The sequence below is a fragment of the Bubalus kerabau genome, chromosome 18 (assembly GCF_029407905.1).
Source record: "Bubalus kerabau isolate K-KA32 ecotype Philippines breed swamp buffalo chromosome 18, PCC_UOA_SB_1v2, whole genome shotgun sequence".
NCBI lineage: Eukaryota > Metazoa > Chordata > Mammalia > Artiodactyla > Bovidae > Bubalus > Bubalus kerabau.
The window spans coordinates 17,883,561-17,907,802 of NC_073641.1; the positions used below are offsets into that span (position 1 = coordinate 17,883,561).

At 38.8% G+C, this 24,242-nt stretch overlaps 1 long non-coding RNA gene across 1 annotated transcript in view; it reads left to right on the top strand.

The window, feature by feature from the left end:
* The first annotated feature begins 5,462 nt into the window (after positions 1–5,462).
* Positions 5,463–24,242, top strand: part of LOC129633074 (uncharacterized) — a 113,780-nt gene continuing 95,000 nt past the window's right edge. The window contains exons 1-3 of the long non-coding RNA XR_008704857.1: positions 5,463–5,583; positions 12,076–12,205; positions 15,970–16,103. This is a non-coding gene — a long non-coding RNA (uncharacterized LOC129633074). The remainder of the gene's footprint in view (positions 5,584–12,075; positions 12,206–15,969; positions 16,104–24,242) is intronic.

Genomic DNA, 24,242 nt, shown 5'->3' on the forward strand with positions numbered 1-24,242 from the left:
CTGGAGAATCCCAGGGACAGGGGAGCCTGGTGGGCTGCCGTCTATGGGGTCGCACAGAGTCGGACACGACTGAAGCTACTCAGCAGCAGCAGCAGCAGCAGCCTTGAAAAAGAAAATATAGCTTTCACATTTCATTCAAGTTAAATCCTTTTCATAACATATTTTTAATCTGACCACTTTTGTCATGAAAATAAATTGTTAGACTCATTCCCTTGAAGAACTTTGGTTCAAATATAATGTTAAAATGAATCAAATGGTAAAAGCACATAACTTTAATATTATTGAAATCATTCTCTTTCATTTAGGGATACAAAAAGAATAGGTATGGAGATGTAGAATAGAAGAAAAAGTTAATGGGGATTATTTACAAAACAACATTTTGGGTAAAACAGATTATTTTCAAATCTAGAGATCCTCACATATGTAAAACAGATACTAGCTTATTCTTATTTCAATAATTTTGTCTTCAAAAGTCTCTCTCTGGCCACAGAATATATTTTATGTGTGGAAGAAACATAACTGCTGATTATCCTTCATTTAAGACATGACTTGGGCTTCCCAGGTAGCTCAGCTGGTAAAGAATCCACCTGCAATGCAGGAGACCCTGGTTCAAGTCCTGGGTCAGGAAGATTCCCTGGAGGATGGCATGGCAACCCATTCCAGTGTTCTTGTCTGGAGAATCCTATGCACAGACGAGCCTGGTAGGCTACAGTCCATGGGGTTGCAAAGAGTTGGACATGACTGAGCAACTAAGCACAGCACAGTACAGCAGAGACATGGCTTGCTGAGTTTCTGCCTCTTGAGAAATTTGTATGCAGGTCCAGAAGCAACAGTTAGAACTGGACATGGAACAACAGACTGGTTCCAAATAGGAAAAGGAGTACGTCAAGGCTGTATATTGTCACCCTGTTTATTTAACTTATATGCAGAGTACATCACGAGAAACGTTGGACTGGAAGAAACACAAGCTGGAATCAAGATTGCCAGGAGAAATATCAAGAACCTCAGATATGCAGATGACACAACCCTTATGGCAGAAAGTGAAGAGGAACTAAAAAGCCTCTTGATGAAAGTGAAAGTGGAGAGTGAAAAAGTTGGCTTAAAGATCAACATTCAGAAAACTAGGATCATGGCATCCGGTCCCATCACTTCATGGGAAATACATGGGGAAACAGTGAAAACAGTATCAGACTTTATTTTGAGGGGCTCCAAAATCACTGCAGAAGGTGACTGCAGCCATGAAATTAAAAGACGCTTACTCCTTGGAAGGAAAGTTATGACCAACCTAGATAGCATATTCAAAAGCAGAGACATTACTTTGCCAACAAAGGTTCATCTAGTCAAGGCTATGGTTTTTCCTGTGGTCATGTATGGATGTGAGAGTTGGACTGTGAAGAAGGCTGAGCTCCAAAAAATTGATGCTTTTGAACTGTGGTGTTGGAGAAGACTCTTGAGAGTCCCTTGGACTGCAAGGAGATCCAACCAGTCCATTCTGAAGGAGATCAGCCCTGGGATTTCTTTGGAAGGAATGATGCTAAAGCTGAAACTCCAGTCCTTTGGCCACCTCATGCAAAGAGTTGACTCATTGGAGAAGACTCTGATGCTGGGAGGGATTGGGGGCAAGAGGAGAAGGGGACGACAGAGGATGAGATGGCTGGATGGCATCACTGACTCGATGGACGTGAGTCTCAGTGAACTCTGGGAGTTAGTGATGGACAGGGAGGCCTGGCGTGCTGCGATTCATGGGGTCGCAAAGAGTCGGACACGACTGAATGACTGATCTGAATCTGAATTGTATAATTTTAAACTTTATTACATTCATTTTTCCTTTGAGAAAAGTTACCTTGTCCTTTAGTTTTCTTCTTTCATCTTTTCTCTCTTCAGGTGAGAATCAGTCTCTTGGTCATGGTTTATCAGCATTAATTTTTAATGTGAGCTGCATTTTCATTTGTTGAGTTATCACCCTTGTAGAAATCCTATTAGCTTTCTAAGTATGGATATGTCTAAGTGTGGATATTTACCTGGGATTGAATGTTACCACTATAAATTTAGTGAAACATCTTAGCTTCCTCTCATCAGCTGATGCTCCTCTCTTTGTTTTGAACCAAGCTGTCAGCCCTAATAATGAATTGATTGTCACCCTTTGTTTTTGTCAGAAAGCCTTTTGCAGAAACATTATGTTGGTAGTAGGGACATCATTTCTTAAACTGTTATCTCATTTTCTAACAGCTTGCTGGAACAGCATGGCTATGGTAGCAAATACAAGTATGTTTGAAACTAATTTTTACTTTCTCCTCCCATCTGTGCACACCAAATCTGCTATTACATTTCATTTCCAATATTTTCTATCCATCCCATCTTCAGGCCTTATTTTGGATTCCTTCATAACCTTTATGATTCATATTCAATCTCCAAAAAACCTTTGCAGTTTTCTTCCTCCTATTCACCTTTCACAGGACTGCCTTTGCTTAGACCCTTATCATTTGTCACTTGAGCCATAAAGCTCTCTGCTGCATGTCTTATCTCTGTCACTTGCTTTCCAGTTTATTCTTTACAATGTCACAAGTGGGATTTATAACACATCAATTTTTTACTGTATTGTTTCCTTGCTTAAACTCCTTTAGTGTCCCCCTCACCTTCACTCCCCAAAACACATTGTTCATCTTACTAAATCTGAAAGGGCAGTAGCAATATTTTCCTTTTCTTACACCTTTGTGCATGCTCTTTCTATTGCTCAGAATGACTTTCCTCCTTGTCCAACTGGCAGCTACTACCATTTCTTCAAGACAGCTCAAGTTACTTCCAGGTAGCCAACCTCCCCTTCCTCTGTACTGGGGATTATGTATACAAAACAGATCTCAGTTACAAAGAGAAAATATAATAGCACTAACAATATTTTTTATCCCTCATCCTTTTTTCTTTTTCGGCTCTGTGCTTACAGAAGAATGCTTCTATAATTAAAACAATTAGCATGAAATAAAAATATACAGCCTGCTAGATATCAAATGAGCATATGCGTAGCATAAGCCACTCTTGTAAATAAACTGAGACTGTGTAGTTTTAGCATGTCTTTACAGGTTTACTCACTTTTTTGTTTGTTGTTTCCTAAAAAACTGGCATAGATCCCTTCATTATTAAGAGAAGATTATGAAACTTCCTTAAGAATACCAAATAAATAGGTATGATGAACAAAACAGATGAAAATTAATTTGCCTTGCTTGAAATTAATAAATAAAACGTACTTATTTAATGTATTTTATAATAACATACTGAAATATGTCCATTTATAGAACACATCAATCCATATGTCTCAGTATGATTTCCTTCTTTAAACTGAGAAACAGAAGTATTGAAAATTATGAATGGTAATTTTTCCTAACTGCCCTTTCATTGCTTTGTGAATTGATAGATGAATAATTGACCCATCTTTTCCAGAATTTTCTGGGGCAGGTGTCAACTGAAAATAAAGGTACCTGAGTCCCATTTTATTAAATGAATCTCTGGAGTGGAGATATACTGATTCTGTATATTTGACAAACTCTCTTAAGTTAATACAGGAGAAGGAACTGGCAACCCACTCCAGTATTCTTGCCTGGAGAATCCCATGGACAGAGGATCCGGGTGGACTGCTGTACATAGGGTCACACAGAGTCACAACTGAAGTGACTTAGCATGAATGCATGCATTGAACAAGGAAATGGCAATCCACTCCAATATCTTCTTGCCTGGAGAATCCCAGGGAGAGAGGAGCACGGTGGGCTGCCATCTATGGGGTCACACAGAGTTGGACACAACTGAAGCGACTTAGCAGCAGCAGCTAAGTTAATACAATACACTCAGAAGTCAAAAAGCCACATATCTAGTCTAGTTGTTTAGTGTTTCTATCTCTTTGTCTTTGCTCAAAATCTTCCAGTGGTGTGGAACTCTGAATTTCTGAAGGCAGACCATTTAGATTTTTTTTTTTTTAATTTAGATTTTTTAATTTTTTTTTCCTATTTTACTTATTTTTTTTTATTTTATTTTATTTTTTAAACTTTACATAATTGTATTAGTTTTGCCAAATATCAAAATGAATCCACCACAGGTATACATGTGTTCCCCATCCTGAACCCTTCTCCCTCCTCCCTCCCCACACCATCCCTCTGGGTCGTCCCAGTGCACCAGCCCTAAGCATCCAGTATCGTGCATCGAACCTGGACTGGCAACTCGTTTCATACATGATATTTTACATGTTTCAATTTTTTTAAATGGCAGTATTGGAGAAGGAAATGGCAACCCACTCCAGTGTTCTTGCCTGGAGAATCCCGGGGACGGAGGAGCCTGGTGGGCTGCCGTCTATGGGGTCGCACAGAGTCGGACACGACTGAGGCAACTTAGCAGCAGCAGCATACTTTAAATACAAGAAGATGCCGATTTTTTAGAGTTCAGTTTGTTCAGTTTTGACGACTGTCTACCCACATAACCATCACCTACAAAGAGCAAAACATCTCCGTCATCCCAGGACAGTTACTCACACCACTTTCCATGCAATCCCTTTCTCTCAGAATCAGCCTCTTTATATCTTTTATCACCTCACATCAATTTGTATTAGAACTTCATATAAATGGAACTTAAAAGTATTATCTTATATTTAGCTTCTGCTGCTCAGTTTATTATCTATAAGTTTCAGCCATGTTCTTGAGTTAATTTACTTTTACTTCTGGGTAATATTTTTTGCATGAATACACCAAAATTTCCTTATCTGTTCACTTGCTGATAGGAATTGGCACTGTCTCCTTGTTCTGGTTATTACGAATAAGCCTGCTAATATATATTTTTAGATATTTTTGTAGACAGTTTTCATTTGTTTTGGGCATTTACTTAGGGTCATATACCAGGTCATACATGTTTAACTTTAGAAGAACTTGCAAATACTTCTGCAGAATGGTTGCACCACTTCACACTCTCACCAAAAATCTATGATGGTTTCAGCTGCTATTTTCCAACATTTGGTGCTATTGAGATTTTTTAACTTTTAAACTCAATTCTAGTGAATAAAAAACCATTGAGACTTAAATTTGATTACCATTATCCTAAAAAATGTTTAGTACCCTTTTTATCAGTTATTGATGTTTAATACCTGTGTGTGTATAATATCTCTTTATGTCTTTTGACCATTTTTACATGGGTTCTTGGTCTTTTCCTTTTTTAATTTGTAAGTCCGTCTGCGTCATCTCAGTAGTCATTTTGAAACACTTAAATGTAGTATATGTGGCAACTTTTTATAAAATTGCTTTGATTTTGTTGTATCTATTCTCTATCTTATGCATGAAAATATATACATTACACTTAACTCACGGATCAATAAGTTAAAGGAAAACATCCAATAAACATTTTCCAAGGCACAGGGAATAAAAAATATGATTAACTCAAAAGTGGATGCGTTAAAATCTGTTTAAATCTTACTTGTGTTTTACTGCCTCCAAAGAAGGTATTCACTTCCTCTCTGCTGCTGCTGATGCTAAGTCGCTTCAGTCGTGTCTGACTCTGTGCGACCCCATAGACGGCAGCCCACCAGGCTCCCCTGTCCCCGGGATTCTCCAGGTGAGAACACTGGAGTGGGTTGCCATTTCCTTCTCCTCCTCTCTGCCTAATGAAAAACAATTTTAAAAATCCTCCTCAGCAAGCATTTGTATCTGTATTGGCTGAATTTGATCAATTTGATTTGTCTCTTTACAAAATAACCTTGAGAGATAAAAACCAAGTTATCTTTATAGTTTTATAAAGAGAGGAGAGATGTTCCAGAGAGGCTTGGTTCTTCATTCCAGTAGAATTCTGAGTGGCGGTGTTTGTGCAGCTGACACTTTCTGCACTGACCTCTTAAAGCCTGCATCCTCTTCTTGCCACTTCCCTAACACATGAGTGGAAGCGGGTAGTCATTGCTTCTATTTAATATGAAACTTACCAGTAGTTTTTTACCACCTGAAAGAAATGGCTTATGTATGGCATGAAAATCCAATTGGCTGATTGGGGGCATCCGTCCCAGATCATCATTCTCTTCACTTTCTGGGTAGGAAATTCTCATGATAAATCTTCCTGGTATACACTCAGTTAATAACTTGAGCCTAAATGCAGTAAAATATACTTAGCAACCGCCCCCCCCCACCCCGCCCGCAAACATTTAATTTAGTGCTCTTATTTATCTTCAGCAAAGACTTTGTAATATGCACTTATTGATGCACTTACTGAAAATCTGTTTTGTGCATAGTATACTCTAAGTGTTAGTCGCTCAGTCATGCCCAACTTTGCGACCCCAAGGACTGCAGCCCACCAGGCTCCTCTGTCCATGAGATTTTCCAGGCAAGGATACTGGAGTGGGTTGCCATTTCCTTCTCCAGGGAATCTTCCCAATCCAGGGACTGAACCCAGGTCTCCTGCACTGCAGGCAGATTCTTTACCAACTGAGCTACAAGGGAAGCCCACATAGTACACTGGGAAGCGTTAATTTCCAAGAGACATTTCTGATGCAATATCTAGTATAGTATTATGTTTATCCAATCTATTAATACACATATGGACATGTTTATAGTTCAAACCAGTTTGACTGGTTGACTTTCAGTTCTGAACATATAGCAGCCTGGGTACCCTGAAACTCTTCACTACAACTTCATAAAAATGCTAGCTAAAGAAAAGTAATTGTTTTAAATTACTTTCAATATATTGCTGGACTCACTAGAAAGAAAGAAAAATTACCGTGTGTCAGAAACTATAAGGAAATAATAGTAGCAGCTAATTTAAAAATGGCACTAGATCTGCTGCCACAAGGGTGGTGATAGCTGTGTGGCAACTGGTCTTGGTAACAAACTCTTAGGAAGCAGGAATACTAGCTCAAGGATAGGAAAGGAGGCCAGGCACCCACTGAAGGTGAGGAGCAGGAACTGAGAAACCACATGAAATTGATATTCTTAAAAGATGCCGCGTTTGGCAAAAAGTGGACTAGGAAACTTGCATTCCCCTAGTGTAGGAATAGTAAACAAGTGATTCATCCTCAGTTCAGGTACAGGAGTCCTAATTTTTATTTTTATTTTTTTATTTGCAATTTACTTTTATTGATTTAAAGCTTTCCCTTGAACTGTTGTGTACATTCATTCATTATCTTCCTCAACAAAAATCCATGGGCCACGTATTTGGACCACTGTACTTGGCATTAGTGATTCATGGTAAACAGGACAGAACACAGCTTACCATGAACAAATAAATTATATTTGTTTTTATCTTTCTGGCTTACTTCGCTCTGTATCACAGGCTCTAGGTTCATCTGCCTCAGTCAACTGACTCAGATTCATTCCTTTTAATGACTGAGTAATATTCCATTATATATATATATATATATGTACCACAACTTCTAATGTATATATATGAACTCTAGAAAAATGGTACTGATGAACCTATTTGCAGGGCAGGAATAGAGGCACAAATGTAGAGAACTGACTTGTGGACACAGGGAAAAGGAGAGGGTAGGACTAATTGAGAGAGTAGCATTGAAATATATTATTACCATGTGTAAAATAGATAGCTAGTGGGAAATGGCTATATGAGACAGGGAGCTCAGACTGGTACTCTGTGATGACCTAGAAGGGAGAGATTGGGATGGTGGGATGGAGGCTCAAGAGGGAGGATACACACACACACACGAGTGTGTGTGTGTGTGTGTGTGTGTGTAGCTGATTCACACTGTTCTATGGCAGAAACCAATGCAACATTGTAAAGCAATTATTTTCCAATTAAAAAATAAATTTAAAAAATGTAAGATAAAAACTTTAAAATAGACTCACCAAATGCAATAAAATATTGGATATTAAAAACATGTAATTATAAATCAACTGGAAACAGTAGGAAATGCTATATGTAAATGATAATATTTAAGAGCATTATTAGGCATTATGAACACTGTAACTAATTGTTGAGTTGGGAATATTTCTTATGTGGCTTTCTGGTATATATTTAGGGTGGTTCACAATCACTTCCATTCCTAAATAATCATTTGTTTTGCTAATACTTAATAGTGTCAAAGAATATTTCTAATACCCAGTATGCTGTCTCTTGTGATTTCATGGCAAAAAGTGCAGGGCCAGAGGAATGCATAGGGACACAAAGGCATTTTCTGTCACATGTCCTAGAGCATGTGGACAGAGAAGGAGAAACAATGTTTGAAATATATGGAACTAGAAATAAGTACATACGAAATTTCGTCCAATGATCTCCTGTGTTAAATTGCAAATTAGAAGATTCAGCTCTCATTGAAATAGCTAATACAGACATTCTCTTTTAACAGGAATATACTTAATTATACAATGTATAAGTACAACAGACTTTCCCTTCCTTTTGGTTGAGTAACACATTAAATAGAAATTATTAGCAATTTGCTATTTATAGAGCACAGCCAATAACAGTAATACAGAAGTGAGACTGTCTCTATGTACAGTAGCATACCTAATACACCCTTACATGCAGATTGCATCCAACCACATTTGATGCATTTCATTCTGATGAAGTCTGAAATTTTCTAGCGAAATGGCATATGAAAATGAAAAGTCTTGTGAAAACACAAGACTCTTTACTGTGTCAGAAGTGTTTCAGGCAGAAAACTCTTTCTACATATTTATGAAAGAGTCAAATTATGTAGGATAAGAGGACTCTTATTATGAAAGTACGAAGGCAATGGCACCCCACTCCAGTACTCTTGCCTGGAAAATCCCATGGGCGGAGGAGCCTGGTAGGCTGCAGTCCATGGGGTCGCTAAGAGTCGGGCACAACTGAGCGACTTCACTTTCAATTTTCACTTTCATACATTGGAGAAGGAAATGGCAACCCATTCCAGTGTTCTTGCCTGGAGAATCCCAGGGACAGGGGAGCCTGGTGGGCTGCCGTCTCTGGGGTCGCACAGAGTCGGACACGACTGAAGTGACTTAGCAGCAGCAGTAGGGTTGATTCCTCCTGATGATTGTGAGTGAGTCTCACAATCATTACTCTCACCTGGCATCCTGTAGTTTGCTTGGTGAATCTGGGGAGTCTCTGGTTCTTAGAAGTGTCCCCCTCTGCCTTCATCTTCATATGGTTCCCCCATGCATGTCGGTATCCATATTTTGCCTTGTATAAGGACACTGGCAGGCATATGGGGGATACCATATGAAGATGAAGGTGGAGATTGGGGTGACCCTTCTACTCACCAAAGAATCCCCTGTGTGTGTGCCTGTGTCCAAGTTTTGCTTTATATAAGGACAACACTGGGCTTCTCTGGTGGCTCAGTAGTAAAGAATTCACCTGCAATTCAGGAGACTTGGGTAGACATGGGTTTGATTCCTGGGTTGGAAAGATCCCCTGGAGGAGGGCATGACAACCCACTCCAGTATTCTTGCCTGGGAAATCCCATTGACAGAGGAGCCAGGTGGACTACAGTCCCCAGAGTCACAGAGAGTCAGACAGAACTGAGCACGCAAATGTACATACACAGTTAAGGACACTAGTCATACTGTATTACAGTCTCATCCACTCCAGTGTGAACTCATCTTGCTTAACTAATTACCTGTGCAATGAATATCTCCTAAAGCAGTCACATTCTAAGCAACCAGGGGTAGGGACTTCAACACATAAATGGAGGTGGGAGAGCACTATTCAATCCATAACAAGGTGTAAGAGCACTACTATGTAACAGCAAACAGCAAAGAAAACCAAAATAAAACTGTTGAATAGAAGGACTTCTGCAAGAAAAATGGGAGTGGGGGAGACCTTCTTCTCTGACTGCCTTGTTTTTGTTCAATCACTCAGTTGTATCTGGCTTGTTGTAACCCCATGGACTGCAGCAGGCCAGGCTTCCCTGTTCATCACTATCTCATGGAGCTTGCTCAAACTCATGTTGATTGAGTCAGTGATGCCATCCAACCATCTCAGCCTCTGTCACCTCCTACTCCTCCTGCCTTCAATCTTTCCCAGCTTCGGGTTTTTTCCAGTGAGTCAGCTCTTTGCATTAGGTGGTCAAAGTACTGGAGCTTCAGCTTTAGCATCATTCCTTCCAGTGAATATTCAGGACTGATCTCCTTTAGGATGGACTGGTTTGATCTCCTTGCAGTTCAAGGGACTCTTGAGAGTCTTATCCAACACCACAGTCTGAAAATACCTATTCTTTGGCACTCAGCTTTCTTTATGGTCCAACACTCACATCCATACATGACTACTGGAAACACCATAGCTTTGACTATATGGACCTTTGTTGGCTATGTCTCTACTTTGTAAGATGTTGTCTAGGTTTGTTATAGCTTTCCTTCCAAGGAGCAAGCGTCTTTTAACTGCACAGCTGCAGTCACTGCAGTGATTTTTGCAGCCCAAGAAAATAAAAATCTGTCACTCTTTCCATTGTTTCCCATCTGTTTTCCATTGTTTCCCCATCTATTTTGCAGGAAGTGATGGGACCAGATGCTATGATCTTTGCTTTTTTGAATGTTGAGTTTTAAGCCAGCTTTTTCTGTCTCCTCTTTTGCCTTCATCAAGAGGCTGTTTAGCTCCTCTTTGCTTTCTGACTGCCTGCTGCTGCTGCTAGGTTGCTTCAGTCATGTCTGACTCTGTGCAACCCCATAGATGGCAGCCCACCAGGCTCCCCCATCCCTGGGATTCTCCAGGCAAGAATAATGGAGTGGGTTGCCATTTCCTTCTCCAATGCATGAATGTGAAAACTGAAAGTGAAGTTGCTCAGTCGTATCTGACTCATAGTGACCCCATGAACTGTAGCCTACCAGGCTCGAGTCGATGCAGGCTGAGGATCTACAACAAATTGACACTTGACTCAGCCAGTGTTGGTGGGAGGGTGTCAGAGGCCTAATGACCTGATTTAGATAATTTAGCAAATGCTTGTTTTCTAAATCATTTAATGAAAACATATAGGAAATAGTAGCTTTGCATATGAATGTAAGGAGGGAATGAAAGTTGAACCATGCATAAGTCAGGATTCATTCAACTAGAGAAGCAAAATAACATGAGAGTGCATAAAGCATTGTATAATTCCATGGATGGTAGCTTTGGCAGAAGCACTGCAGGCATGGAATATAAATCTATATTTGGGTAAATGTCTATTTCAGGAAGAATAAAGTGCTGCCCCATGCATGATATAAGTAGTTCAGAGTGTTCCACCTACCACAAGGTAGCAGGCTCTTCACCTGGAGAGATGGTGCCATACCAGGGCTATGTTGGTATTTGCTGCTGGCAGTTTGGGCACTCAGCAGTGTCTGTAGTCAGGTTGGCCTTGGTGACTACAAGTTTTTGTTGCTGGACCCATGCTTGACTTCCATCCCTTCAATGTAGCCTCTGTTCATGAACCCACTGAGCAATAGCAGGAGTGGCTGTGGAAAGGGTCTTGCTGGTATCCACATAACATGTCATCCTATCCACTTGGTCACTTACACCCTTCTCTGATAGTATTACCCTATGGTAAACATGTACACAGGACAAAAATATCACCACATTCTGTGCCCATCCAGATAATTCTATTCACATACCTCCTTCACAGTTCTTAACATCAATTTTCCAATTGTGTTTCTTCAAAGTTCCTGTCCATCAAGCCAAACCATTGACAATAGTCCATCAATACAGCAATCAATAATAAATCAATATAGAGATATCCCTCTGGCCATCTCTCCTTTCAGACATAATGAAAAACCATATGCTCTGCTTGACCTCTTGCCTTGCCCACTAGGAAGATCCCTCTTCATGATTACTCTGTAAGACTGAACCAAAATATTACTGTACCACTACTGCTATTCACTTTTCTTCAGTGCCTCCATTTCATGCAGAGCTTCTGTAAACCCTGCCTGAGTATTTCCTTCCTTAGTCAACGGACTTTAAGGAACTGGCCATGATTCTATAGGTGTGGGTTAAGACAGAGAAAATAACATAGCAAGGTGAGTGGTCATGGGTATTTTGACCACTTCTCTATGCAGATTACATCACAGGGACATTATAAGAGCTTTCAGGTCATTTATGTAGAGTTGCAACTGGGGATTTAAAGACCCTGAAGTCATCATTTTCTTTCACTTCTTTCTACAGCATAGTTCAAAGCAACAAACAAACACTATTATACTCCTTATGTGCTGCATGTTAAGTCACTTCAGTCGTGTCCAACTATGACTCCATGGACTGTAGCCTTCCAGACTCCTCTGTCCATGGGATTCTCCAGGTAAGAATACTGGAGTGGGTTTCCATGCCCTTATCCAGAGGATCTTCCCAACCCAGGGACTGAACCTGTGTCTCTTCTGTCTCCTGCATTGGCCGGCAGGTCCTTTACCATTTTGACCAAAGTATTTTAAGGTACAAAATACTCATCCAGAGCCCCATGTTCCATAGGTACTCAATTACAGATATCCAAAGGCAACAATTTAAGTGACTCCTCTGTCACTTCAGGCCATAGACTACCTGTGCCTTCACGACCAATGCAAATAGAATCATTTTTCTTTTAAATTTAATCAGATTAAAGCACCAATTCCAGAAAACCTAAAATTAATTCAGAGAAGTTATCCTTAATGTTATGTTCCTCTAGAACCACTTCCAATACCAAATTCTGCATCAGTCATGGCTCATCCAGGCATGCAGACCCAGCTGTCAACATAGAAGTAGATATGAAGATATATATATAGAGAGAGAGATGGATATAAATATAAACAGAAGTTTTACTACAGAGGATTTATTAAAAGAAGTTATAACTCATACAACTGTGGAGGTTGACTATACAAATCTGAAGTCCGTAAGTCAGGCAATCAGGAAGAAAAGATCATGAGTCAGCAAGAACCCCAAGCACAATATACAGCTTTTTGTCCAGCGGGAGGAATCTTTCCCTTTGAGGAAGGCCAAAGCTCATTTGTAAGGGCTTTCAGCTGAATAGTCCAAAAAATCCAGAACATCACTTTGGTTTAAATGTATTATTCATCCAAGTCACTAAGACAGCCCAGTGAAGAGGAGGGAAGTGAATTCTACATCTTAACTGGGGAACAGTAGAATCACAATTCAGACGTATGTATAGGATATGAGGTTGGCTATCTTTGTAAAATACAATCCACTGCACAATTCTGTCCTCAAAATCAAGTGATCTGATGTATCTTGGTGTGACATTTTTTATAAATTAGTTATACCCATGTTTTGAATTAACTCAATATTAATCTATATAATATTTCCCCATATAACCAGTAGCAGACACTTTGGCTCCTAATATACTAGGAGCTAAGTCTAAATCTGTGTTTCTAGTTCTAGCTTTTTAGAAGCTGTTTGAATTTTGTTCTTCATTCCATTTACTTCCTAGCTGATTGCAACAAACAGCTGTTGGTGTCATTAGACTTGAATAATCCACTTGCTTATTAAGTTAGTTTTTACTTCCTTGTCACTTTGATTTAACAGAATTATTAACAAGTGTCCCAAATCTAGTGCCAAGGGTCTAAATCAGATGTTTAATCCATAGTATAAGTGGAATTGTACAAATCTCAGCAGTTGAGAGCTTCCTTTTGTCACTTTCTTAACAAATGCCTCCAATGAGTACACCAATAAGATGTCATTATTACTTGATTATCCTGTGCTGAGGGACATGGGGAATACCAAAGGGTAAGCAGAGGTAGAATTCCATGGTAGAACAACTCCAGTTTTCTAAGGAGCTCGGTGACAAGGCAGATAACACTAAAATATAATCAGTGATATTTTTTCATCTGCATCATACATATAAAAATTGAGATCCAACTGCTTTGATTAAAATGGAGGCATTTATATTACCATTCTTGGGACTATCTTGTCACATCAGTCTGTCACCCATTTAATGAAATAATTCATTGTGTTTTTTGTTGTTTTTGTTAACTTCTGACTTATCTGTGAAAATATAGGGATATTCATTATTCAGTGATTTTGGATGTAAGTATATCCTAAACTTATCAAAAATATTTCAGCAAAACATCAGATAGAAAAGTAGACAATCAAGAAGAATGTTGATAGGTTTAGTGATATTGAAAGATGTAATTCTAGGAGTCTTGAGCCCCTTGGGCTTAAGTAACAACCTCAGGTGACATTTAACAACCCCTGAAAGTCAGTGTTTCCTCTTAAGTGTGTCAGTCACTGAAGATTTATTGCCCTTTCATATTTTTATTTTTATATCACATTTTATATTTTTATATAGAGAGATGGCCCATCATTACACCAGTGACTTCTAACATGGGGAAATACTAAGAATGTCCAAAGTAGAGTAGAACAGAAATGGAATAGCATTTGGAGATGATTTCTAGTTACAGTGAACTCAGAAAAGTGAAGAAGCAGAAAGAGTGGGTTTCTTTTTTTTTTTTCTTATTTTTTTAAATTAATTTAAAATTTTTATTTAATTACTTTACAATATTGTGGTGAAGTTTTGGTTTCTTTAGCTGCATTTTTTGTTTTCTCTTGTTGACTTTACTGCTCATCAATTTTCATTCCTTCATTACTTTTTATTTCTTTCTGGACTAGACACAATTCTTTTGTACCCATGTAGGCATTCTAAGTACATACAAATTGTAAATTCCAGCTGGAGCAATCCAGGTTTTAGCATTTAGTTTTTTATTTGGTTGGTTGGGGGGCAGGGTTGCAAAGGAAGGGAACATCAGTATCCCACTGTATACTTCTAGCCCTCCCACCTCAAGACAGTCATAGCAGAGTTAGGGACAGTCTAGAAAAGAGCAACAACAAAGGTAAAGAAGATGAAAGGAATCCATTTAAGGAGAAAGAAGAGTTATACGATCAAAATCTATAAATGAAATAAAGGTACTAAACAATACAGTGAACATATGTTCATTCAACAAATAATAGAACCTGAGAGGAGCATGAAATGACCTCCCCGTAATTCATCATTCTAGATCCTATGGTACATAAACTCCCAGAGGCCCGTGTCAGGGAATCAGAGTGTGTCCTTTCAGATCCCTCTTCCACTTGGTATAAGATGAGAGGGAAGCATGTTGCCATCCACCCTTTTCATTGGGAGGATAATGTAAAATAATGTTGTCCGCCATCCAGTTCTACAAGAATCAAATCATTAGCGTCTGTAATGGCTGATGAATAATACACCCAGAAAGGCTGAAATCAATAATGAGGCACTCTGTGCTCTGGAAAAACTGGCAGAACAGGCCTTCATATAGTTAAATATTTTCAAGAGAAATTTTTGTGAACCCAAATTCTTGCATCAACCCATATTTAGAAAAGCACTAAAACGATTCACTAAGATACCTGTTCCTCATGACTAGTAGCAATCTTCTACTGAGATGTGTACTTGATTGCATGCACCCCTTTACCAAAACTGCATATATACTGCCCATCCACCTTACCTTTTCAGAAGTTTCTCAGAGCTCTCTGAGAAGCTGTCTCCCAGGCTATTATCCTCAGTGAGACATGGAATAAATTCAACTCACAGTTCTTACATTGTGCACTTTTTTTTTTTTTTTCAAGTCAACAGTAAGAATGCACAGAACACCAACGTTTCACTCCAGAGGATTCTGGCTTCCTCCTATTAGTTGTTTATTAATATCTCAAGATTAAGAAGAGCTGGGAGTCACAAAACAGTTTCCACCCATCTCCTTACTAAGTCCTAATCAGGTGGCCACAGATCTTGCTTTAGTATGTGGGAATAGCTGGCATTTATTTAGTTTTTAGTCTTCAGTATTTCAGCTGAAACAGAGAGAAAGAGTACCATTTTACTATCCTGTTATATAGATATTGCTCCATTATAGTGATGGTTAAGCTTAGGTTTAGCAGCATTGAGGTAACTTTTACAAGGTCACAGAAAAAGAGTTGGGATTCAAATCCATGTTTGATATTAAAATATATATATTTTAAAAATTTGTAATATATTGTGAGAAAAATATTGAGCCTTTAAAAATCTTTCTTTTTATTTCCTGTTTGGCTGTACATTCTCCATTTTACATTTCTATATTTGCTCTCTACTAGTCCCCATCCTGATTTGTGCAGAAGAGGATGGCTATATGGAAAATATCAGTCAACTCCCTTGCCTCTGGTTTCTGGTTGCCTTTGGCCAATGGCAGTCACCTGCAGAAGATGAGGGAGGGCAGGAGGATAATGAGGTAGGGGTATTTATTCCTCTGGCTTCATCCCTGCTAGGGCTATGACTTGACAGTAGCCACATTTCTCTTTTGAAAGCCACAACTCCTGCCTAATGGACCCTCACATATGCTAAAATCATTTTCAGAATTCCTCCCCTTTCATTCTCAGAACTACTGTTAGGAATAGCTGTTGCTGGATACTATTGTATTTCTTTTTGGCTTTCCTGTATATTTTCAACAGCTTTTTAAATAGTGCTTTCATTAAATTCTTCTGAAGCATACCTATTTGAGGGCACCATCTGTTTCCCATTGGGAGCTTAACCAATATACCTACAAACTGATAGACCAGTTTATTCATATCACACTCGTGCAAAGAAAAACATTACTTTTCTCATTCTCTGTTTCATTGTTAGGTCAATGGGTGGAGGTGGTGGTGTAAGAAAAGAACAGAACTTGTCCCTATAAATGAAATTGCATGAAAAAATGGAATGTAGAAATAGTGGTATTAAATCTTGACACCCTTAAAATGTTGTTATATAGGGGACTTGCAGGTACACTAATATATATGGAAAATAGAGCTCTTATAGTCTGAAGTTTTCTTATATCCTTGTCAATTGAACTTGTCAATTGAAAATATTTCAGTCTTCTCAGATAAAACAGCCTCTGTTAAGTTTAAACATTCACTTAATTTAATTGTATTAAAATTTATTTATGTAGTCTCATTTGGATCACTTGGCCTATTTAAATAATTGTCTCACTTTCTATTTTGCTTTCCCACTCCTTGGTATGTGGGTGTATAGCAGGCTCACTGTGTCATCATGCTAACCAGGAAAAAGAAGCCCTTAGTCTATAAAAATCCAAAAATAGTGAGTTGAGCAATTTCTTGAAGCTGAGAAGAGGTTACGGAGAGAAATCAGTAATCTAATAGTGTCCTTTGCTGGTGGCAATAAAGACATGTTGCTGATATATTCATTCAAAATTTCCTATAACTACATTACAATCTGGATAAGCCTGTTTAATCTTATTAACTCTGTGACCATGACAACACACAGATAGAAAACAACAAAAAGTGAAACAATGGCTATGCACCTATTTTAAAATAACATCTATTTTTGTACTAGATTCTTCTCTTGATAAACTATATGTGTGACTTCCTCTGGAAAATATTTTAGATAAATTACAAGGAAACTTTTAGTAAGGTTATCCCATTATTAATCACTATCTCACTCTTTATTAACACGAAGAGAAATTTGTCAAGAAATGTACAAGATTATTCTGAACTTTTATTGATTTTCTTTTCCCTCAGTCTTTGTGGAAAGGACGGAGAAGGCAATGGCACCCCACTCCAGTACACTTGCCTGGAAAATCCCATGGATGGAGGAGCCTGGTGGGCTGCAGCCCATGGGGTCTCTAGGAGTTGGACACGACTGAACGATTTCACTTTCTCTTTTCTCTTTCATGCATTGGAGAAGGAAATGGCAACCCACCCCAGTGTTCTTGCCTGGAGAATCCCAGGGACAGGGGAGCCTGGTGTGCTGCCATCTCTGGGGTCACACAGAGTTGGACATGACTGAAGTGACTTAGCATAGCATTGTGGAAAGGAACACATTATGAATTAAGCTGCTTGAGCTCATGTGCTTTAACCTTGAAACTAATCTCAGAGTCCAAATTCCACAAAAATTTCCAACTTACCAACCAGAAGATAACTCAGAGTATTAAAAACTAAATGGTATTCTTGCCTCCATACATCCAGTTTCTTCTATTCTTTCATTTTAATGAACTGAAAATGCTTTCAAATGATCTAGATGAATGTCTGCCTTCTCTGCATGAGTGCATGCTTAGTCATGTCCAACTCTTTGCAACCCCATGGACTATATAGCTCACCAGGCTCCTCTGTCCATGGAATTTTCCAGACAAGGATACTGGAGTGGGTTGCCATTTCCTACTGAACTCACATCTCCTGTGTTTCCTTCATTGCAGGCAATTCTTTATATTCTGAGCCATCAGGCAAGCTACCTTCTTTTAGAAAATCATTCTCCTTTCACAAAAGGGTAAAATGTTATTATCATGATCCAGATATTATCTCAATTGATTTTTGAGGTTAAATTATGATTAAAAATTCTAAGTAGCAATGTTTCCAAAAGTAGAGACATACTTTTGATAAGAGCCTTTTAAATTTTATTTGGTGATTAGCTGAGGAAATAGAAACTGTATAGCTCTCCTCCAAATATTACACCTTAAGTATAAATAGAAGACAGAAAGCAAACTTCAAATCACCTCTATCTAGAAAAGTAAACACCAATTTCTAGTAGAGCTATTTTTCACTTCAAGCTCTTTTGAAGAGTTAAGTGGGTCCAGAAAACCTATGTAGAAAAGAGAGGAACTAAAGTCACTCTCACAAAGAAAAAAATTCAATGTAAGAATCTTTGTAAACCAGGTAACAGTCTATGTGGAAGGGACATAAAAGTCAAAGGGTCTCAAAGTGTCAGTCTCAACAAGGCAATGCTTCTGAGGGAGAAGAGGATAAAAAGACAGGGAGAATTACCCTCTGGTGACTAAGTGGCAAAGAAGAAAACAAGCAAGAGAGAAAAATAAAGATTCTGAAAGATATACACATAAACATAGATGTATGGATATGTATTAAATACAACAGATCTTGTGTAAAATGGTAAAGAGAAGGAAGGGAGGAAAACTTAGGTTCCCAAAAGACATTAAAAAAATAAGGTGCATCTCATAGATGTAGATAAAAATTTACACTCTAATAGTAGAGAATATACATTGTCTCAGGAGCACATGGAAGATTTCACAAAAATTAATCAAAATCTGTGTATATTGAAACTATCAGTAATTTCCAGAAATACTGGCAACACTCTAAATGCCCATATGTGGGAGAGTGACGGAATAAACTTTTATACACAGTGGAATACTGTGCAGCTTTAAAAGAATGAGGAAATTCCCTGTAAATGAATGTTAATTGTTTTCAAGTGATAGAAAAAGAGCAAAAGATAAGTGGATTCAAGGTCTTGGTAGTTGTTTGCTTAATTAATGTACAGAGTGTTGTTATGCAGACTGATATATACAGGTTATGTCTATTCATTCAACTTGAAATAGAAGTTATTTATTTTTAGAAAATATTTGGGACTCTGAATTAAGAATTAAAAATTTCAAAATGTCCATAACAAAAATATTTTAAATTAACACATGATCTCATTCTGCTGACATCATAACACGTGCCTTTTGTTCTTTCCTCCACCTGTATAATCCCCACCTACTTATTTAAGCCTCATACACAACACATAGTTCATTATAACCCATCCAACTATGTCAATCCCATCCCAGTAATGATGGCTTTATAGGCTCCATATACACTCCCCAAACTCTTCTGTTTCATTGTTGAATACCCATGAGGTTATTTTTTTGCTCATTTATCAGAATTAAAACATGCAGATTTTGAGAGATAGGGCAAGTAAATTAAATATCGTGACTGGTTTAAAGATGGAGTAGTTTATTAAAGATGGCTGAGTTGATGGAATTTTCACTTTTGAGCTTGGATCTTTTTAATGGCTCCTTGGTTCACCAGCTTCTGAACTTAAAGCACAGAAAGAAAGTATTTTTCAACAAATTCACCTCAAGAAGTCTTAATGCTCAAATCCATTAAATACAATCATAGATTTTAAAGCTCTAACAGCACAGTATTGAGCACAGGTGCTCATGGCTCCTTATAATTATTTTGATGTTTCTGTGGAACAGCATCTGGTTTGCTTGATAGGCATTTATACATATCCGTTTGTTAGGTGGGAAAATGAGACAGGTGTGGACTTGAAGGTCTGCGTATATTTACTGTTGATGGGTTTAATTTCCTATTATCAATAACACTACTCCTTTATGAAAAGTGATAATATAAAAACACACTCCCTTAGATAACCTATTTTGAAGGGGAAAATGATGTTTGTCTCTGGGATGAATTCACTGAGCTACTAAAATTCTGCAAACTTTATGGAAAATGCTAATGCTGCTCTAATGTGCAAGCCACTTTCCTATTTTGATGAATAATGCAGTTTCCATCTAGTCAGTGGTTCTCAAACTTTTGTTCACATCAGGACATTATTTAAAATGTCAGGGACAGGGTTTTATGTTCAGAGATTCTGATTCTGAATCTATGTGAAAAGGGAGAGTCAAATTTTAAGCAGCCCCCAAAGTGATTCTGATAAAGGTAGTCCTGGGATAGCAAACTGAGAAATATAATTTGTTACCAAGTGGTTTTTGACTAAAAAGATAAATACAGAAAATGAAAAGCAAAATGATGGTGAGCAAAGGTGAATTTTTAAACTGGCGTGTCATGCAAATGAAATAGCAGAAAAAGAATTGAAGGATTGTTGTTTATAGCGAAATAGGGACTAGAGACCAGTTCAGATTTTACCTCTTTCATATGACTTAATAGTCAAGACATCATTGTGTGAGTGTCTTGGACTGGATTGTGTCCCCCTAAATTCATAAATTGAAGACCTAATCCCCAATGTGACTGCATATGGTGATAGAGTCTTAAAGAGGCAATTTAAGATTGAAATGACATCATAAAGGGTAGGGCCCTGGTAAGATAGGCTTCTGCTAAGTCGCTTCAGTCAAGTCCGACTCTGTGAGACCCGATAGACGGCAGCCCACCAGGCTCCCCCATCCCTGGCTTCTCCAGGCAAGAACACTGGAGTGGGTTGCCATTTCCTTCTCCAATGCATGAAAGTGAAAACTGAAAGTGAAGTCATTCAATAGGCCTAGTGTCTTAATAAAAAAAGGCACCAGAGAGCTCATTTGGTCACTCTCTGTACACTCACAAATGAGAGCTCATGTGAGGACAGAGTGAAATAGTGGCCACCTTCAAACCCAAAGGAGAGGCCTCACCAGAAACTGACCATGATGGCGTGACATCATGACCTTTCAGCCTCCAGAGCTGTGAGAAAATAAGCACTGCTCAAGCCACCAAGTCTTTAATATTTTGTTACTGCAGCCCTAGCAGATTAAAAAAAAGCTAGAGAATTCCAGAAAAACACCTACTTCTGCATTGTTGACTACACTAAAGCCTTTGCCTGTGCCGATCACAACAAACTGTGGAAAATCCTTAAAGAGATGGAAATACCAGACCACCTTACCTACCTCCTGCCAAACCTGTATGCAGGTCAAGAAGCAACGCTTAGAACCAGACATGGAACAATGGACTGGTTCAAAATTGGGAGAGGAGTATGTCAACAGATTAAGATAGTGAGCAAAATAACTTTGGGGTATCACTGTATCTTAAAATGTAATAGAATGTCATAAGTCAATAAAAATTATATAAATTCTTAGTCACTAGGTTTTTGTTAAATGAGTGAAAAATAGGAGTGAAACCATCTAAAAAGTTCAACATTACCACAGCTTTAACTTCCATAGGATATCATTACTTATAACTTATTCAGCTTAAGAAACTCACTGTATATAGACCTCTAACAATAGCTGAGAGTTTTTGAGATAATTCTGTAGGCTTTAGGTAGAATTATAGAAGAAAAGTATTCTTTATATATTATTTTGTTTTAAAATCTTTTTGAAAGACAATAAACCAAAAACTCTGAGATTGTTTTCTACCTAGAGTCTTCTCTCCATAGAGCAGGAGTTCTAAACTTCTCATTCCCTACCGGCCTTCAGGTGGTATGTTTTTGCATTTGTTTTTTCCCTTTTGCTATTGACCAAAATAAATACAGGTTATCAGAATTAACTTATACATAGAATTGAAATACATTTTAGTTTAATGTAATATATTATTCTGATTGTGGTAAAATATTGGTTTCAGAAGAGTTTCTTTTGGAGCATATGGGGAAAACCTAAAGACAGATTTAAAGGATAAATTATTAAGTTTATCTGGAGTAATAAAAACCTCATACAAAAGCTGACAGCATTTAACATGAAGTAATTTAAGAGATATACAATTAGCAGATTTTGAAAGACAAGTAAACCTGCCTAATCTGTATCATAGAAGAATAAAAAGAAAAATAGGGGTGGCAAGACATGATGAGGAACTAAGACCAAAGGCTGGAGGATGCGGTAGGGCTTTCCAATACAGTCTCAGTCACATGGAGGAAAAGAATGTAAAGGAAAACTTTATAATTAGATTGGCTCTCCTACCTCTCATGCAAATAGCAATGACCAAAACAGAAGGTCTCTGTTTTCATCATGTGTACATTCTAGCAGTGATCCATGGATGATATCAGTTCAGTTCAGTTCAGTTGTTCAGTCGTCTCCGACTCTTTGTGACCCTGTGAATCACAGCATGCCAGGCCTCCCTGTCCATCAGCAACTCCTGGAGTTCACTCAGACTCATGTCCATCGAGTCAGTGATGCCATCCAGCCATCTCATCCTCTGTTGTCCCCTTCTCCTCCTGCCCCCAATCCCTCCCAGCATCAGTCTTTTCCAATGAGTCAACTCTTCGTATAAGGTGGCCAAAGTACTGGAGTTTCAGCTTTAGCATCATTCCTTCCAAAGAAATCCCAGGGCTGATCTCCTTCAGAATGGACTGGTTGGATCTCCTTGCAGTCCAAGCGACTCTCAAGAGTCTTCTCCAACACCACAGTTCAAAAGCATCAATTCTTCGGCGCTCAGCCTAGGCCATGAATATTTGCCGGGAGAAGTATCAATAACCTCAGATATGCAGATGACACCACCCTTATGGCAGAAAGTGAAGAGGAACTCAAAAGCCTCTTGATAAAAGTGAAAGTAGAGAGTGAAAAAGTTGGCTTAAAGCTCAACATTCAGAAAACGAAGATCATGGCATCCGGTCCCATCACTTCATGGGAAATAGATGGAGAAACAGTGGAAACAGTGTCAGACTTTATTTTCTAGGCTCCAAAATCACTGGAGATGGTGACTGCAGCCATGAAATTAAAAGACGCTTACTCCCTGGAAGGAAAGTTATGACCAACCTAGATAGCATATTCAAAAGCAGAGACATTACTTTGCCAACAAAGGTTCGTCTAGTCAAGGCTATGGTTTTTCCTGTGGTCATGTATGGATGTGAGAGTTGGACTGTGAAGACGACTGAGTGCCGAAGAATTGATGCTTTTGAACTGTGGTGTTGGAGAAGACTCTTGAGAGTCCTTTGGACTGCAAGGAGATCCAACCAGTCCATTCTGAAGGAGATCAGCCCTGGGATTTCTTTGGAAGGAATGATGCTGAAGCTGAAACTCCAGTACTTTGGCCACCTCATGTGAAGAGTTGACTCATTGGAAAAAACTCTGATGCTGGGAGGGATTGGGGGCAGGAGGAGAAAGGGACGGCAGAGGATGAGATGGCTGGATGGCATCACTGACTCCATGGATGTGAGTCTGAGTGAACTCTGGGATTTTTTGATGGACAGGGAGGCCTGGCGTGCTGCGATTCATGGGGTCGCAAAGAGTTGGACATGACTGAGTGACTGATCTGACCTGATCTGATCTGATACATATACATGGAGAAGGCAATGGCACCACACTCCAGTACTCTTGCCTGGAAAATCCCATGGATGGAGGGGGCTGGCAGGCTGCAGTCCATGGGGTTGTGAAGAGTCAGACACAACTGAGTGATTTCACTTTCATTTTTTACTTTCATGCATTGGAGAAGGAAATGGCAACCCACTCCAGTATTATTGCCTGGAGAATCCCAGAGACAGGGGAGCCTGGTGGGCTGCCATCTATGGGGTCGTACAGAGTCAGACACGACTGAAGCGACTTAGCAGCAGCAGCATACGTGTGTGTGTGTGTGTGTGTGTGTGTGTGTGTGTGGTGGAAAATAAAACTGGGTAAGTGGAAAAAGAGAGATGACAAGTGAGAACTCTTCAGACTGGTTGAGGGGAGGTGTTAGGGATAGCCTTCTGAGTATAGATCAGAATAAAATGAGGGATCAAATAGATGCTGAGTATAAGAGCTTTCCTCTGAGATAGATATCCAGACGTAAGTCATTAAGCTACAGCTTCAAGCACAGTGTTAGGTAGTTCAGACATAGTTGCTGATAGTCAACTCCTACTGGGAGGAACTATCCCTAGAGAAGATTGATGTGGGGAAATCATTACCTGATAGACTTTAATTATAGAGTATCTATTTTAGAAACCTTTGGAGTACAAAATGAATAGTCAAGCTTCTCTTATAACTAAAAAGCTTGAG